The sequence below is a fragment of the Sminthopsis crassicaudata genome, chromosome 4 (genome assembly GCF_048593235.1).
Source record: "Sminthopsis crassicaudata isolate SCR6 chromosome 4, ASM4859323v1, whole genome shotgun sequence".
NCBI classification, from domain to species: Eukaryota; Metazoa; Chordata; class Mammalia; order Dasyuromorphia; family Dasyuridae; genus Sminthopsis; species Sminthopsis crassicaudata.
The window spans coordinates 151,389,761-151,405,478 of NC_133620.1; the positions used below are offsets into that span (position 1 = coordinate 151,389,761).

A 15,718-nucleotide genomic window follows, 5' to 3' on the forward strand; every position below is an offset into this window, starting at 1 on the left:
TTGATCCCCAGGTCTTTCTGACTGAAAAGGTCAGTTTTCTATGGATTATGCCCTAGTTCCTCTCTTAACTAGCAAATGTAGAACTAACTGACCCCAGTCATCCTCCTGAGGTTGAAAGAGTGCCAATGTAGAAGGACATATGTTCAGATTTCAATCCTGTCATGTTCCATCTGTATGTCTTTGGGCCAATTACTTAATTTCTCTGAACCTCATTGACCTCACCTGCAAAATAAAAGATGAGTTCTAAGATCCCTTATAATTCTGAATCTAAGATCTTATGAATACCTTTTTTGCTTTGTAAGGGTTTGTTTCAGTCTATGTAATTGTTTTATTTCGATCCACTTGTTTCCATACTCCCCATTTGAGATTATAATTTTTAACATCAAGGGATTTAGTCCTAAAAGGTTCCTCAGAGATTCAACACATTAATCTTATAAATGAGGTCACAGCAGAGACTCTCTCACTTCACCCTTCAAATTTTCTTAGAGATTCTCCTTAGTTCCAGCCATGCTCTATCTGAAATTATATTTATTTATCTATCATGTCATTGGGTATATACTTATAGATAAATATGTAAAGATACATATATACATATATGTATATATACATATATGTGTGCATATATATACTTAAATGTTCTTGAATTGAATTAAATCGTACAAAAAGTCATGCAAGCTAATAAATAGCAGGACAAAGATTTGAATTGAGGTTTTCTCACTCAAGATCAGTATTCTTTTTGCTATATCATGTTATGCTTTTAAGCTATGTTGGTTGAGCAGATTCATAATAGCAATAAGTTTTACTGTTTTCTAATATTTAATCAGTTTGATAAGTTTTAGATTGTTGTTTTAATATCTGATAGTAGTTATTTCCAAATTAGGTTTGCTCTATTTGTTTACGTTAGTTCATTTTCTCTTTATGCCTTTGTAAATCATCCTTATGCCTTGTGGACACCCCAGCTTTGTTCAAGTACCACTTCCTAGAATAAACTTTTTCTGAAGTGTTCCCTGGCATCTATTCATCTATGTATATTGTACAGAAGAATCAAAACTACTTTAAGGCAGAAGTAATTTTATCTTTATATCCCTACTATTTAGCACAATGCCTTCCTTATAGTTGATGGCAAATAAGTAATTAAATTAAAGTATTAACTATTTATTAAATAGTGTCAAAGTACATTTACATTTTGAAAGATGAGAATTACTCCTCTAGTTATTGATTCCAATATTATTTTGTCTAGTAGTAAAATCCACATCAGCCAAGGAAAAACATTCTTTAATTAAAACCTCTATGGTATATTGCCTTCTCAGAAGAATTTAAAAAAATACATAGGATTACTAATTACTGAATACTTAGAAAACTAATAATTTGAATAAAATATGCAATTTTTTACCCTATCCAAGTTTGCTGATCCCTGAAATGGAAGTGAGGACTTGAGATGAATAACTCTTGCTCTAGGGTCTAGTAAATTACTATACACGGAGCTACCTTTCTAAAGAACCTTAAGATTCTTTCCAGATCTAAGCCAGGATCCCATAATCTTAATCTATCTGGATGAGTTGGCACAATTTATCCAGCATGTGTACCAGAGGGCACTGTGGTACAAAATTAATGAGTTCTGGAGTGGGCACCGTTCTGCATCAATACAGTGCCATGTTTTGGATGGCCTGCTTGCCCTTTGTTTTACTGATACCTATGGAACACAATCTGTAATTACAAATAAAAAATATAGAGAAATACTGAAGGCACACCCCCCCTCCCCAAAGGCTGGTGAAATCCTGCTAGGGCAGCTTTATCTAATTTGCTATAGCATGCAAACACAGCAGAAAGATCTGGACAAATGGGAGGTGGGCACTAGAGGAGGCTTGATAGGCTAAGCTATCCCTTGCATGCTTTTGACCATAGCTTTATTTTAGATTACACAAGCAAGCCATTAGTATTCACAAATGCCATAACCTGATTCCACAATATTGCAGCAAAGCTTTATCTATGTAACTTTATAGCTAAACTAATGCAATTAACTGGGTAGTTGTCAAGTAGCTTGTTAATTTCCTGATGGATAATACAAAGATTTAGGATTTTTCACATCTGAGTTGTTTTTATTAATTAGCTTATATACATTAAAGTCTCACTGATTATAGAAGTTCCTGAGTTTGTCAGTCTGGGCGTAATAAAATCCATAATTGCTAATTAGTTCTCACATTGATAATTACTCTTCTTCCTCTATTCCCCTATTCAGTGGTCCTCTCTTTTATAATTTTCAGAAATGATGATTTGCTCAGAAGTTAGGTGAGGTAGCTTCTAGCAAAATACTGGATCAGCTGATAAGGTGAAGTGGGTGCTATATCAACACCCACTTTCTGTGAGTTGGAAAGCTTTCATCTCTTTGCTGGTATTGAATGATAATGACAATAGCTAACATTCATATTGAACTTCATGGTTTGCAAAGTGCTTTACAAATATTATTTCATTTTATCCTTACAACCCTGGGAGGTAGTTGCTACTATTTTACAGATGAGAAAACTTATACAGAAATCCAGTAACCTATTCAGGGTCATGTAGTTGGTATTTTGAGGACAGTTATGAACCAAAACCTTTCTGATTTTAGTCCCAGTCCTTTATCTATTTCACCACCCAGCTTGCCAATTTTTTATATCTTCACCACAGAAATGAATGCTATCATCAGTTTAATCTTTGCTACTGGATAATAAATCTATCTCAACTACAGAAATTCAAAAGCTTGGCCTTGCATTGAAATTTCAATAATATAATTTTTTTGCTGAAAGAGAACACATTTATCACTGAAGGTTGTTCTTTTAGCATTTGGATTGTTCTATAAATTAACTTGGTGGGATTTCAATGGTCTGCATAAGGATTATGGGCTATCTCAATTATATTATTATTATTGCTATTATGCTGTGAATTTTGAAGTCTTGGCTGGGTTTCTGAAACTATCCTTCATACTCTCTAGCTTTCTTTCTTGTACAACCCAGAGAAACTATACTGAGAAAATCTTCAATTACTATTTCAATAAGCCTTTAATAAGCCCTTACTATATACATAGTGCTGAGAAACTGGGGAACACAATTCAAAAACAAAAACAAAATCATGTCTTTATAATATAAGAGAATCATTAAGGAGTAATGACTAATGGGAAGGGCACAGGACTTGGAGCCCAGCATAGATAAAATACTAGATCTGCCAATGACATTGGATGAAATAAATTAATTCTTGGAGAATTGGCTTTCCTATATGATGAAAAAAACATTTGTAATATCTCTCTCACACAAGTGTTGTGAGGGTCAAATAAAATAATGTATCTTATAGCCATAAAGTACAATGTAAATATTTTATATTGTTAGTAATGTATGTTGTATTAACCTTGTTAAAAGCATTAAATTAGGTGGTGAGAAAATAATATAGTCTAAAATCAAATATTAACAATTTCTAGATTATCCTTGTTTATGAATAATATGACTCCTCTTTGAGGAGTGGGGAAGATACAGATTTGTGATTTAATTCTTTAATTCTTTCAGGGGTTACACAGCTAATATGCATGGTTGGAACCTAAGTATTCTTTTAAAAAATTAATTATATTTTATTTTTCCAAATACATGCAAACAAACTTTTCAACATTCACCTTTGCAAAAAACCTTGTGTTCCAAAATTTTCTCCCTCTCCTACCTCAAGACAGCAAGAAATCCAATATAGTTAAACATGTGTAATTTTTCTAAACATATTTCCATATTTGTCATACTGTGCAAGAAAAATCAGATCAAAAGGGGAAAAAAAAAAGAAAAGAAAAAAAAAAACACCAACCAACCAAATAAATAACAACAAAAGTGAAAATACTATGCTTTGATCCACATTCAATCTCCATGATTTTCTCTCTGTTTTTTGGGCATTTTTCATCACAAGAATCCATCTTCTTTACTATCCAGATTTCTAACCACTAAATCAAGCACTACTACATTAGGCTGCCCCTTCACACTATCATCAGCACATAAAATTGAGAGTGCTTATCTATTAGAAAATCCTGTTGTCTGTCCATGAAATGTAAAGGGGGGGGGGGGCACGGAATTTTCTCTCTGTCATCCTCAGCCAGATTTGGCTTTCCCTCTTACTTTCAGCCAGGAATTTCTTTACTGATTGGAATCTATAAGTATCTGTTCAAATAGTAATGAAGAGTAAATATGATGATTTCCTTTTTTCTGGATCTATTGATATTACTAACCTGGGCTGCAAACGCTTACCTCTGGTGACATTTTAAAATGAAGTCTGAGAAATTAAAACAATTCAATGATATCAGTAAAACTTCCCAACTGAAAACATTCACAAAAGCAGAAGAAATAAAAATCTTAAAGGATTGTAGTTTTAAAGCTAGAAGGATTCTTAGAAGTCATATCATTTTATAAAAGAAGAAATCAAGATCCAAAGAGGGTAAGAGTTTTGTCCAAAGTCATATTTTTGGTAATTAGCAGAGCTGAACTTTAAACTCAAATCCTTTTATTGCAAATATGATGCATTTTCCTTTGTACCACTAGGAATCTATTACTTAAGAATTAGCACACAGTTCTGCTCTGTAGCTACTATCTCAACTAGATGGATGTTGGACAGAGCACGGGCACTATTCAGAAGATATGAGTTAAAATATGACCCCTGACACTTATTAGCTATGTGATCCTAAGCAAATCTCTTAATTCCTTTATGTCTTGGTTTCTTCAGCTTAGATAATAATAGCATCTGTACAATTGTTGTGTTGTGAAGATCAAGTAAGATTTAAAAAGCACTTTCCAAACTTATATATAAATGTTAGCTATTATTATTGTGGTTGTTTTTGTTATTATGGGGCAGTGTCTAAAGACCCTTGAATATTTCTAAAGCATTTGTTTCCAATAAAATGGAAGTCTCTAAAGAACATGGATAGTTTTTGGATTTTTTCCCCCTGTATCCCTATTACCTTGCATAGTGCCTGATGACATGTTTGTTGAATTGAGCTACAGAAGCTCGTTCGTTTTCTATTCCTTTCTCTCTAAATCTCTCATTCTTTTTTAGTTTGAGGGTTCTACTTTAATAGCTGCCTCCAATGTACCCTATGACTAGACATGAAATCTTGGGTAATGTTGTGGCAAATCAAAATCTGCCTCAGGATCCCTCTTAGTGATCGTGGATGGTAGAGCCAGAGGATTCATAGTCCCAGCCTACTGGCAAATACCAGCAATGTCGCAATCTGATGTTAGGCAGTGCTGAGCTGGGCAAGTAGGGGGCTCATCCATAGACAGATTGGCTACAGAAAGCAAAATTTTCTTGCGATGCATGTTTTTTATATATCAATCCTGAAGAAAACATTTAAATAAAAACAACTATTTCAAATCATTGAAACCTTATTAGTGTCTCCATATAAAACAGTCCAAAAATATTAGAAATTCCCTTCTCCCTTCACTCCTACCTGCCCCCCCAACCCCTGAAAATCTGACTTCCTACATAAAATTAAAATGTTTTCAAGGTTATAATTCTTTCCACCTATCCTTGGGGAGAAAGACTAATTTAATATACCTCCCAGAATGAATTCCATGAACTGAAAGATTGTTATAGAGATTGTCTAACCCAACCCTTTCATTTTACTCAGGAGGAAACTGAGGCCCAGAGAAATGAAATCACTTAAAATCACCAAGATAATTTTGTGAAGAGCTGGTCTAGAATTCAAATCTTCTGATTCTAGCTATTTTCAAAAGAAGCCAAAGGATAAAGAATTATCAGAACAGGGAAATGGTAGTGAGAGCCCTACTACATGATTAGAATCATATTATTCTAGAGGGGTTTAATGCTTATTGAGGAAAATTTTTTGTCCTGATTCCACTAAATAGAGAGATCAGATGTTGAAAAAAAGGCCACTCATTCTTCAATGCATTCCAATGTGAGTCTAAATTTATTTTTCAGGGCTGGAGGTGGAGTTCTCAGTTTTATAATTTACTTCATGATGACTTTTAATTTTAATTCAATTTAATTTAACCAGCATTTATCAAGTTGTAACAATATTCAACTTAGGCTGGTACTGGAGTAATTCATAATTACAGAAACGGCCATAAGGAATCTTGGAATTCAGTTTGAGAGATGACAATTGCACAAACTAGAAGGGAATGAATCCATAGGAGAGGTACTATTTGATCAAAGTGCAGTGAGAGATCTGAGAGTGAGAGTTTATTATAGAATAAAAGGAAAACAATTAGGCTTCATGAAGAGGTAGTAACCTGAGCTAGGTCTTGAAAGATGTGCAAGATATCTAAAATAACTCAATTTACATTTTCCTTTTGTTCATTGGCTCTTCTTCTTTTGGTGTATGGATGCCAAAAGGCAAGACTGCTATATTAACAAGAGGCAATATATTGGAGTAAAAAAGTGTATTAGACAAAGAAAAACTAGATTTGAGTCCCAGCTCTACCATTGACAAGTCTTATATCCTTGGATAAGCTATTTATTCTCTCCTAAGACTCAGTTTTTAAATCTGCAAAATGAATATAAATGATACTTCTATCTTTTGCAAATATTTGCTATAATCTGCAAATGAAATCAATGTATGTGAAAAATCCTTTGTAATTATAGGATACCATTTACATAGAACCTAATATTATTAAATATTACTTATACTTCAATCCTTCATTGAGTGGGTTGCCATTCAATGGCACAAAAGGATCACAGAATTTGAGCTGGAAGAGACCTCAAAGACCATCTAGATCAAATCAACCATTTTATTGATGAGGAAACAGATTCAGAGAATTGGTAAACAAACATTTATTATGTACCTACTAAGTGCCCAGCATTATTTTGGGGAAGTAACTAGTAAAGAAATAAAAGAAGGCAAAAGATAGTCTCTCTAGTTTTAAAGAACTCATAGTGGAATGTGGGAGACAACACGTAAACAATCATGGACAAACAAGATACTGACAGGGAAAATATTAGAATTAAGAGGGGATTCGGAAAGGCTTCCTGTGGAAGATGTGATTTTAGACGTAACTTGAAGGCATCCAGAGATGAAGTGAAACGACATTCTAGGTACAGGTTGCAGTGAGATAGAGTGTCTTTATTCACAGTTCAGCAAAGAGAATCTGAATTACAGGATACAGAGGTGGGTATGAAGTGCAAAAAAGTCTGGAAGCAGGGTCTTGGTAATAGTGATTAAGTTATGAAGATCTTTGAGCGTCAAACAGGACTTTATATTTGATTACAGAGGTGCAAAAGAGTCATTGGAGCTTACTTAGTAGGGAGGTAACATGGTCCAATCTGTGATTTAAGATTACTTTGGCAGTAAGTGGAAGATGAAATAGAGAAAGGCTTGTAGCAGGGAAATCAACCAGCATCTATTTCAAATATGAGGTGATGAGGGCATACACCAGGTGGTAACAGAGTCAGAGGAGAAAAGGGAGTATATATGAGATGTTTTACAAGGGTAAAATCAACAGGCCCCATCAGTAGATTAGACATGAAGAAAATTGTTGCTTTGCCAGCCATTTATTTATTTATTTATTTATTTATTTTTTTGGAGGCTGGGGTTAAGTGACTTGCCCAGGGTCATACAGCTAGGAAGTGTTAAGTGTCTGACACCAGATTTGAATTCGGGTCCTCCTGAATTCAAGGCTGGTGCTCTATCCACCGTGCCACCTAGCTGCCCCTTTGCCAGTCATTCTTAAAGAGGACCAGGACATCAGGGTGCAAGTGAAATAGATTTGAGAGAGAAGACTGTAAAGTCACCTGTTTCACTTTTTTCTCCAGAGCTATCTGATTTCAGTAGTCATATAGAGATCAGGACTAGAGATGGCCCTGGATGCAGTAGGAAACACTAGTCTTTTTAAGCTAAGGTTTTACCAGGTCTCAGTTTGATTATTAAGGCTAGGTAGCAACTGAGATAAAGAATAACCTTTTTCAATTAGTTCCAAAAAGATCTAAATAAATACATTGGGAAGGAGAAGACCCCCTAGGTTTCTGTCCAAAAAGAAATGATTATTAATAACATTCACTCTGAGTCTAATCAGGACTGAAACAATAACCAATTGGGGCTTGGCCTGGACTAATTGATGGGCAATCAATGAGAGCCAGAGTGGTTTTAAAGGCATGGTCCTTAAGAAAGAAATTTAACTAAGATATCTTGAGAGGGTTAAGAAATTCTTCCTCCCCCCGAAATTTTTTTAGAGCATTTACAGATAAGGGTATGATATCTATGGGAATACAAGGAAGGAAGGAAGGAAGGAAGGAAGGAAGGAAGGAAGGAAGGAAGGAAGGAAGGAAGGAAGGAAGGAAGGAAGGAAGGAAGGAAGGAAGGAAGGAAGGAAGGAAGAAAGAAACGAAGGAAGGAAGGAAAAGAGGGAGGGAGGGAGGAAGGGAACAAGGAAGGAAGGATGGAAAGATGTTAGGAAGGAAGAAAGGTAGGAAGGAAGGAAAAATGACAGAAAGGAAGGAAGGAAATTGACAGGAAGGAAGGAGGGAATGATGGAGGAAGAAAGGATGGAAGGAAGCATAGAAGGGAAGAAGGATGGAAGGAAGAAAGGAAAGAAGAAAGGAAGAATGGAAAGAAGAATGGAAGGAAGGAAAAAAGGAAAGAAAGAAGGAAGGAAGGAGAGTGTTTCTTAACTAACTAGTTGCACTTGGATCCCGAATGAGGCAGCTTTACTCACTGAGATTGTTGTTTAACCTTTGTTCTGGAAGAGGGTCATTATTTATTTAGTAAGAGAGAGTAAGGAGATGAGAATAACACTTAGTTTGTGAGCCTCAGAAACTGGGAGAATGGTAGTGCTTTCAATAGTAACAGGCAAGTTAAAAAGAGGGAAAGGTTTGGAGGGTTAAGATAATGACGTCTAGCTTTAGACATGTTGAATTTAAGATGTCTACAGAACACATTTCAAGATGTTCAATAAATAATTGAATGCAATAGAGAATTAGAGCAGGATAAGCATATTTGAGAATCATCAGTATAAAGATGGTAATTGAATCTATGGAAGCTAATGAGATCATCAAATAAAGTAGTATCTAGGGAAATAAGAAGATGGTCCAGGACTGAATCCTAGGGGACACTCAGTTAAACAAAGATCTAACCAAGGGGGCTGAAAAGGAGTGATTGGATAGGTAGGAACATCAGAAGAATAATATGAGAATCTGGAGAGAAAAAAAAGCAAGAAAGGAGAGAGGATTAGTCACTTGTTTATAGTCATAAAGGAAGACAGAAAAAAATTAAAGGAAGTCCCCCTAGGATCCTGGGAGGCCTCCCTATGGTTGATTTATGTGGGGGACTTGGATAAGAGTACACACTATGGACATATATAGAAGGGTTGCAATCTGCATTTTTGAAGAAAATATTCTTACGACTGAGATCACAGATCCATTATAGTTTTAAAGAGTTTCTCTAGATAATAATGACATATAATCAACCAGGAACATGCATGTGCGCACTTACACACACACACACACACACACACACACACACACACACTACTTTGAATCAAAAGAAACGCTCATTAGGAATCAGAAAGGACTTCTACTAGCCAAAAACTGTGAATTTAACCCTTTGGCCTGTGGGAAAGAACTTTATTATACTTTTTGGGTAACTTTATTGATTATTACATTGTTTGAATTTTGTTTTATAAGGCTAGAGTATTTCAATCTAGAGTCACACTGACTTCAGTGACCCTCAGTGGAAACCAGAGATGGCTGCAAGGAATGTTTTGGGTACATCCAGGTCTTGAGTCCACTCCAAACACTTTTGTTTTGAGTTCAATCATTCAGGTCTTATTTTGGATCCACTATACTTCCCTGCTGATATGCAAATCAAGCAACTTCACCTAGGAATTGCCCTTTTCTGGAAACCATCTAACTGCTATATGATGGTCACCCTGCTGCTTATCTTTAAGCCTCTGTTCAAATTCTATATGATGGGAACCTGAACTGTGCCTCCCAAAATGACAATAAAATTCTTTCTATAAAACTTTTTAGGTCTGAGGTTTGTTCTTGACTGACAGGCCACACATCCTTTTTCATATGAGGCCCTGAGTCAGATGTTTATAAAAGCAGGCTATATGAATGGGGAATGAGTGTGTGCGTGTTTGTATGTGTGTGTGTATGTGTGTATCTATCACTGTCTGCCTCCCTCCTAAGTGAGACCCTGCCCCACAACCTTCTCCAACATCAGGATACTCTGTGAGCAGCCCTCCTTCCATCTCCTGCCTCCCATGATCTTTTCCAATACAAGTAGGGTCTCTAATCTCTCTCTAAATCAACGGCCATACTTCCATAAGAACCTGCAGATAGACTCCTTGGGTTTTACAGGATACATCAACATCTTCTAGGAGGGTGAACTTCAAGGGAGGACTTCAAATAGTCTAATCTCGAGGGCCTTTCAAGAAATTTTTCTCCAACCACTGATAGCTTTCTTGTACTCCTCATTCAATTTCTGGCATATTCCTATTTTCTTATATTCACCCATTTCAAAGATCCTGATACTCAGCCTGATGATGGTGAACAAACCTGTTCCCCATCCTCCTCTTGCTATTTTCTCATCCCTCTATCTTAGTCTTTGCTTCCTTCCCACACTATCCCACTCAGATCTGCTTAGTTCTTTCTATGATGCCTTCTGAAATGTCTGCTCTATAATTAGAAACATTTCCTTTCATATTCTTCTTTTTCTCTCATTGATTCCATGCTTTGGTCATCACTGAGTTATGACTCTTTCCCAATAATACTGTTTCCCTCATTTACCTTGTCAGTGCTAGCAATACTTTCTCTTATACATGATGACATCATGAGGGAGTTGGAATATTCCTTGCTTCCCAATGCCACTTGCGCACCCTTACCTGATCATTTTTATTAAGCGATCTCTCCTTCCTTGTCATTCACAGTATCCAAATGCATCACCTAATTCAGATCTTGGTGGTTGTTCAATCTAGAAATACCCAGGATATTCTGTTTTTTCCTGAAGGAGTTCAGTTTCTGACTCTTTTTTGGTGTCATCTTTTTCTACTTCCTATCACACTAGAGGACTTCAACAAATCTATTAATACCCCTTCAAAAACCTAATATCCCAAATCCTCAACCTCTTCCATTCCATGAACAACTCCATAAACAATACCTTGACTTTTTGTCGTTGTCATTTTTCAGTCTTTTCTGACTGTCATCCCATTTGGAGTTTTCTTAGTAAAGATGCTGGTGTGGTTTGCCATTTCCTTCTCTAGTTCATTTTACAGATGAGGAAACTGAGGCAAACAAGATTTGTTCCTCAGGAAGAGGAGTCTAACCCTTTATCACTACACCACCTAGCTGCCTTGCCACTGTTTCACTTCCACATTCGTGAATTCTGAAATTTATCTATCTTTACTTTTTATCATTAATAACATTTATATAGTGATTACTATGTACCAGATACTGTTAAGTGTTTATCTAATTTTATAGAGGAAAAAACTGAGATAGAGATTAAGTGAGTCACCTGGAGTTACATAATTCGTGTTTGAGGCTGGTTTGAACTCAAATGTTCAGGATTTATAGTATGGAATCACCAGACCCAACACTCTATCCAGTTATGCCCTCTAACTTTGTTTTTTATCCTTATCAGGACCTCTATTCCTTCTGTTTCTCAATTCTTTCTCAGGTCATGAATCTTGTACTTTTTCTTCCTTCCCTGCCACGTGCCCTTGGTAAACCAGCTCAACCATATGTTATGCCCTACTTTAGCTTCCCTTGTACCTTTATCCTGTTGCTAATCATGACTTGTCAAGCTTCAATTCTATATCACTTCCACCATCTATGTCCTTCACTTCTATTTATAGCTTCTGAATAGAGCAGGAGTTCAAGAAATGCTGCTGACTGGGTTTGCTATATATTTACGTTACCTCATATTTTTTTACTGTAGTAATTTTATTTATTTTTAATGCACTTTGCTTTATGAATCATGTTGAGTGAAAAATAAGAGCACAAGGGAAAATCATGGAAGAGAAGAAAAAAGGAGGTAGAAGAAGTGAACATAGCATGTGTTGATTTACATTCAATCTCCATAGTTCTTTTTCTGGATGCAGGTGGCATTTTATATCCAAAGTCTATTGAAATTGCTTTGGATCACTGAACTACTGAGAAGAACGAAGCCTTTCATAGTTGATCATTGTTATTGTATACAATGTATTCCTGGTTCTGCTTCTTTCACTCATCATCAGTTCATATAAATCTTTCCAGGCCTTTCTATAATCAGTTTGTTCATCATTTTTTACAGAACAATATTCTATTACCTTCTTATACCACAACTTGTTCAGTCATTCCCCAATTGATGGACATCTACTCATTTTTAAATTCTTTGTTACCACAAAAATAGCTGCTACAAAATTTTTGCACATGTGGGGCCTTTTCCCTCCTTTATGATTTCCTTGGAATACAGACCCAGTAATGGCACTGTTGGGTCAAAGGCTATGCACAGTTTTATAGTCCTTCAGGCATAGTTCCAGATTGTTCTCCAGAATGGTTGTATCATTTCACAACCCCACCAACAATGCACTGGTGTCCTAGTTTTTTTTCACATCCCTTCCAACATTTATCATTATCTTTTCCTGTCATCTTAGGCCAATCTGAGAGGTATGAAGTGGTACCTCAGAGTTGTTTTAATTCACATTTCTCTAATCAATAGTGATTTAGAGCATTTTTTTCATATAAATAAATGGCTTTAATTTCATCATCTAAAAATTGTCTGTTCATATCCTTTGACCATTTGTCAACCAGGGAATGACTTTTATTCTTATAAACGTGACACAGTTCTTTATATATTTTAGAAATGAGACCTTTATCAGAAACACTGACTACAAAGATTTTTTCTCAGCTTTGTACTTCCCTTTTAATCTTGTTTCTGTTGGTTTTGTTTGTGCAAAATCTTTTTAATTTAATATAATCAAAGCTGTTCGTTGTGCCTTTCATAATATTCTCTAGTTCTTCTTGGATCATAAATTTCTCCTTTCTACAAAGGTCTGATAGGTAAATTATTCCTTGCTCTCCTAATTTGTTTATGGTATCCTCCTTTATGCCCAAATCATGTATTCATTTTGACCTTATTTTGTTATGGAGTATGAGATGTAGATCTATGTATGTTCTCATACAAAACTTTCAACTGAGTTTTCACTACTAGAAGGCAAGCATTTTATTCTTCCCTAAATGATTTGCTATCCTACTCTCCACAGGAGAGTTTTGAATCTTTTTTATTTCTTCTTAAGCTTCCCATAGTACTACTTCCCATCAACTCTGAGGCAAGGACTTTATTTCATATTTCAATGAAATAAGCCTGAACATTCTGTTTTTCAATTCTCTTCATCTCACACCATGAAGACATCTTCCCCTATTATTTTCTCCTTGACCCTCTCTCTCATGAAGAGTTGGCCCTTTTCTCTGTTGAATGAACTTTATGTTCATTCTTGAACTCATTCCCATCTGTCTTCTGTACCAGACTGCCCCAACTATCATCTCTACTCTCATTCTTATCTTCAAATCTCTTTTACTCACTATTTCTCTGCTATGTCTTTTCCAACCTTAAAAACTTGATAGATTATATCATCCCTTCTTGCTATTATCTTTTATTTTTTCTTCCCTTTGTGGCTTGAGAAAGCAGTTTTTAAACAATATATTTTCTTTCCTCTCCTCCTGTAATCAAACCTTCAACTTATTCAATTGAAACTGTCCTCTCCAGTATTACAAATGCTACTTTAATTGTCAAATATATCAGACTTTTTTCTTAGTCTTGATCCTTCTTGACCTCTCTATGGAGTTGTATACTGTCAATCAATTTCTCCTAGATATTCTCTTCTCTCTAAATTTCCTTGGCATTTCTCTTTCTTGGACTACCTCCTATCTGTCTGATTACTCCTTAGTCTCTTTTCCTGGTTGTACATCTCTGTCACAGTCACTAATTGGATGTCCTCAAAGATCTATGTTAGGCTCTTCTTCTCACAACTTTAATATCTCACTGAGTGATATTATCAACTTTCATAAATTCATTTATCATCTCCATGTAGATTATTACTAGATTTATAAATCCAGCCTTAGTCTTTCTGCTGATTTAAGGTTCTACATTTTGGCTGGTTCAAGCTGGATGTCTTGTAGGCATCTCAAAATCTGCATGTTTATATTAGAACTTTTTTACTTTCCTTCACACCCTCAAATACTTAACCTTTTCCAAACTTCCTCATACTGTCAAGGGTACCACTTGCAATTTCAATGTCTTACTTGAATCCTCATTCCACATAGGCAATCCATTGCCAAGTCTTGTTGATTATACTCTTCTCTCCCACTTAAGCCTTCATCACCTGGACTACTACAAAACTGTTATAACTGATCTCTCTGGCTCAAATTTCTCCTCCTTCTAATTTATCCTTTCCTCTCCTGCCAATGTGACTTTTCTAAAGCTTAGGTCTGACTATGTCGCATCCTATCTGCTCAATGAGTTCTGGTGGCTCCCTGTACCTCCAGGATCAGAGGGTCATCTGTTTTGTATCTGAAGCCTGTCCAGACTTCATGTACTGTACTCCCCTCCATATAATCTACAATTTAGCCACATGAGCCTACTGGCTGTTCTTTGAACACTCCATTTGTACCTCAGTAGTGTCTTTCTTCCCAACATCTAGAGCACTCTATCCTTTCTCCTCTGTCTCTTTGATTCCCTGTTTTCAAGATTTGATTCCCAAGGTTGTAATGAAGATCAATTGAGATAATATTTATAAAGTGTTTAGCAGAGTGCCTGGCACATAGCAGACCCTATAAAATATTAGCTATTATTATTATTATCATTATTAATTATTATATCTCCTTCCAACCCAATTCATGTTCCTTTACTTCATGCCACCTTGTCAGCATTCCAATGTTCAGCCTTAATCTCAAGACCAATTCTGGACTCCCCTACCCTTTTTCCTTATCTTACTGATTAATTCCTTTAATGTAACTTTTTGAAGCTGTGTCCTGCTTCCTCCATAAAGAAACCTGGAAGAGAAATGCCAATCCCACTCACTAAATGCAATTGGGTCTATAACTATGTTTAAATTTTAGTGTTCCTTTCCGTAACCATCCCATCCTTTTGTCTTTGGTAATATGAAGGAGCATATAAGGTAGGGATTCTTACTCTCTTTTGTGTCATGGATTCCTTTGACAATCTAGTAAAGTGTGGTTTCTTCTCAGAATGTTTTAAAATGCATTAAATATGTTACTGGTGCTGTTGTTCATTCATTTAGTTGTGTCAGACCCTTGTGATTTCATTTGGGATTTTCTTGGTAAAGACACTGCAGTGGTTTGCTGTTTCCTTTTACAGCTCATTAGACAAGGAAACTGAGGTAAAAAGGGTTCAGTGACTTGCCCAGAGTCACACAGCTAAGTAGTGTTTAGGGTGGGGTGGGGTGGGGACAGTAAATATATTATGAAGAAAACCCAAATATATTGAAATAGAGTTGTCAACAAAAAAACCAAAAAACAAAAAAACAAGAATTAGTTCACTGACTATCCAATGTAAGGAAACAATGCTTTGGAGTCAGTTGGTTGCTACTTGCTCTAGAACAATAACATGAGACAATGAAAGGTCACTAACAGGGCTGAATGAGATAAGATCCAAGGGAAAATAGTTGTACCTGACCAGCCAGCCTGACCTCATTTGGAATCAAGCTCAGAGGCCAGCTTACTATACTGGCAAGACTAACATTCTTCTTGTTTCCACTAAGCCATA

The 15,718-nt window shown here is 35.9% G+C and overlaps 1 protein-coding gene and 1 long non-coding RNA gene across 3 annotated transcripts in view; one reads left to right on the plus strand and one right to left on the minus strand.

Annotated features, from left to right (window-relative positions):
• The window catches only part of LOC141565904 (uncharacterized), a 145,412-nt gene that overhangs the window by 80,193 nt on the left and 49,501 nt on the right, over window positions 1–15,718 (plus strand). The gene's annotated exons all lie outside the window — the stretch shown is intronic.
• Window positions 1–15,718, minus strand: part of AIG1 (androgen induced 1) — a 338,507-nt gene that overhangs the window by 6,984 nt on the left and 315,805 nt on the right. The gene's annotated exons all lie outside the window — the stretch shown is intronic.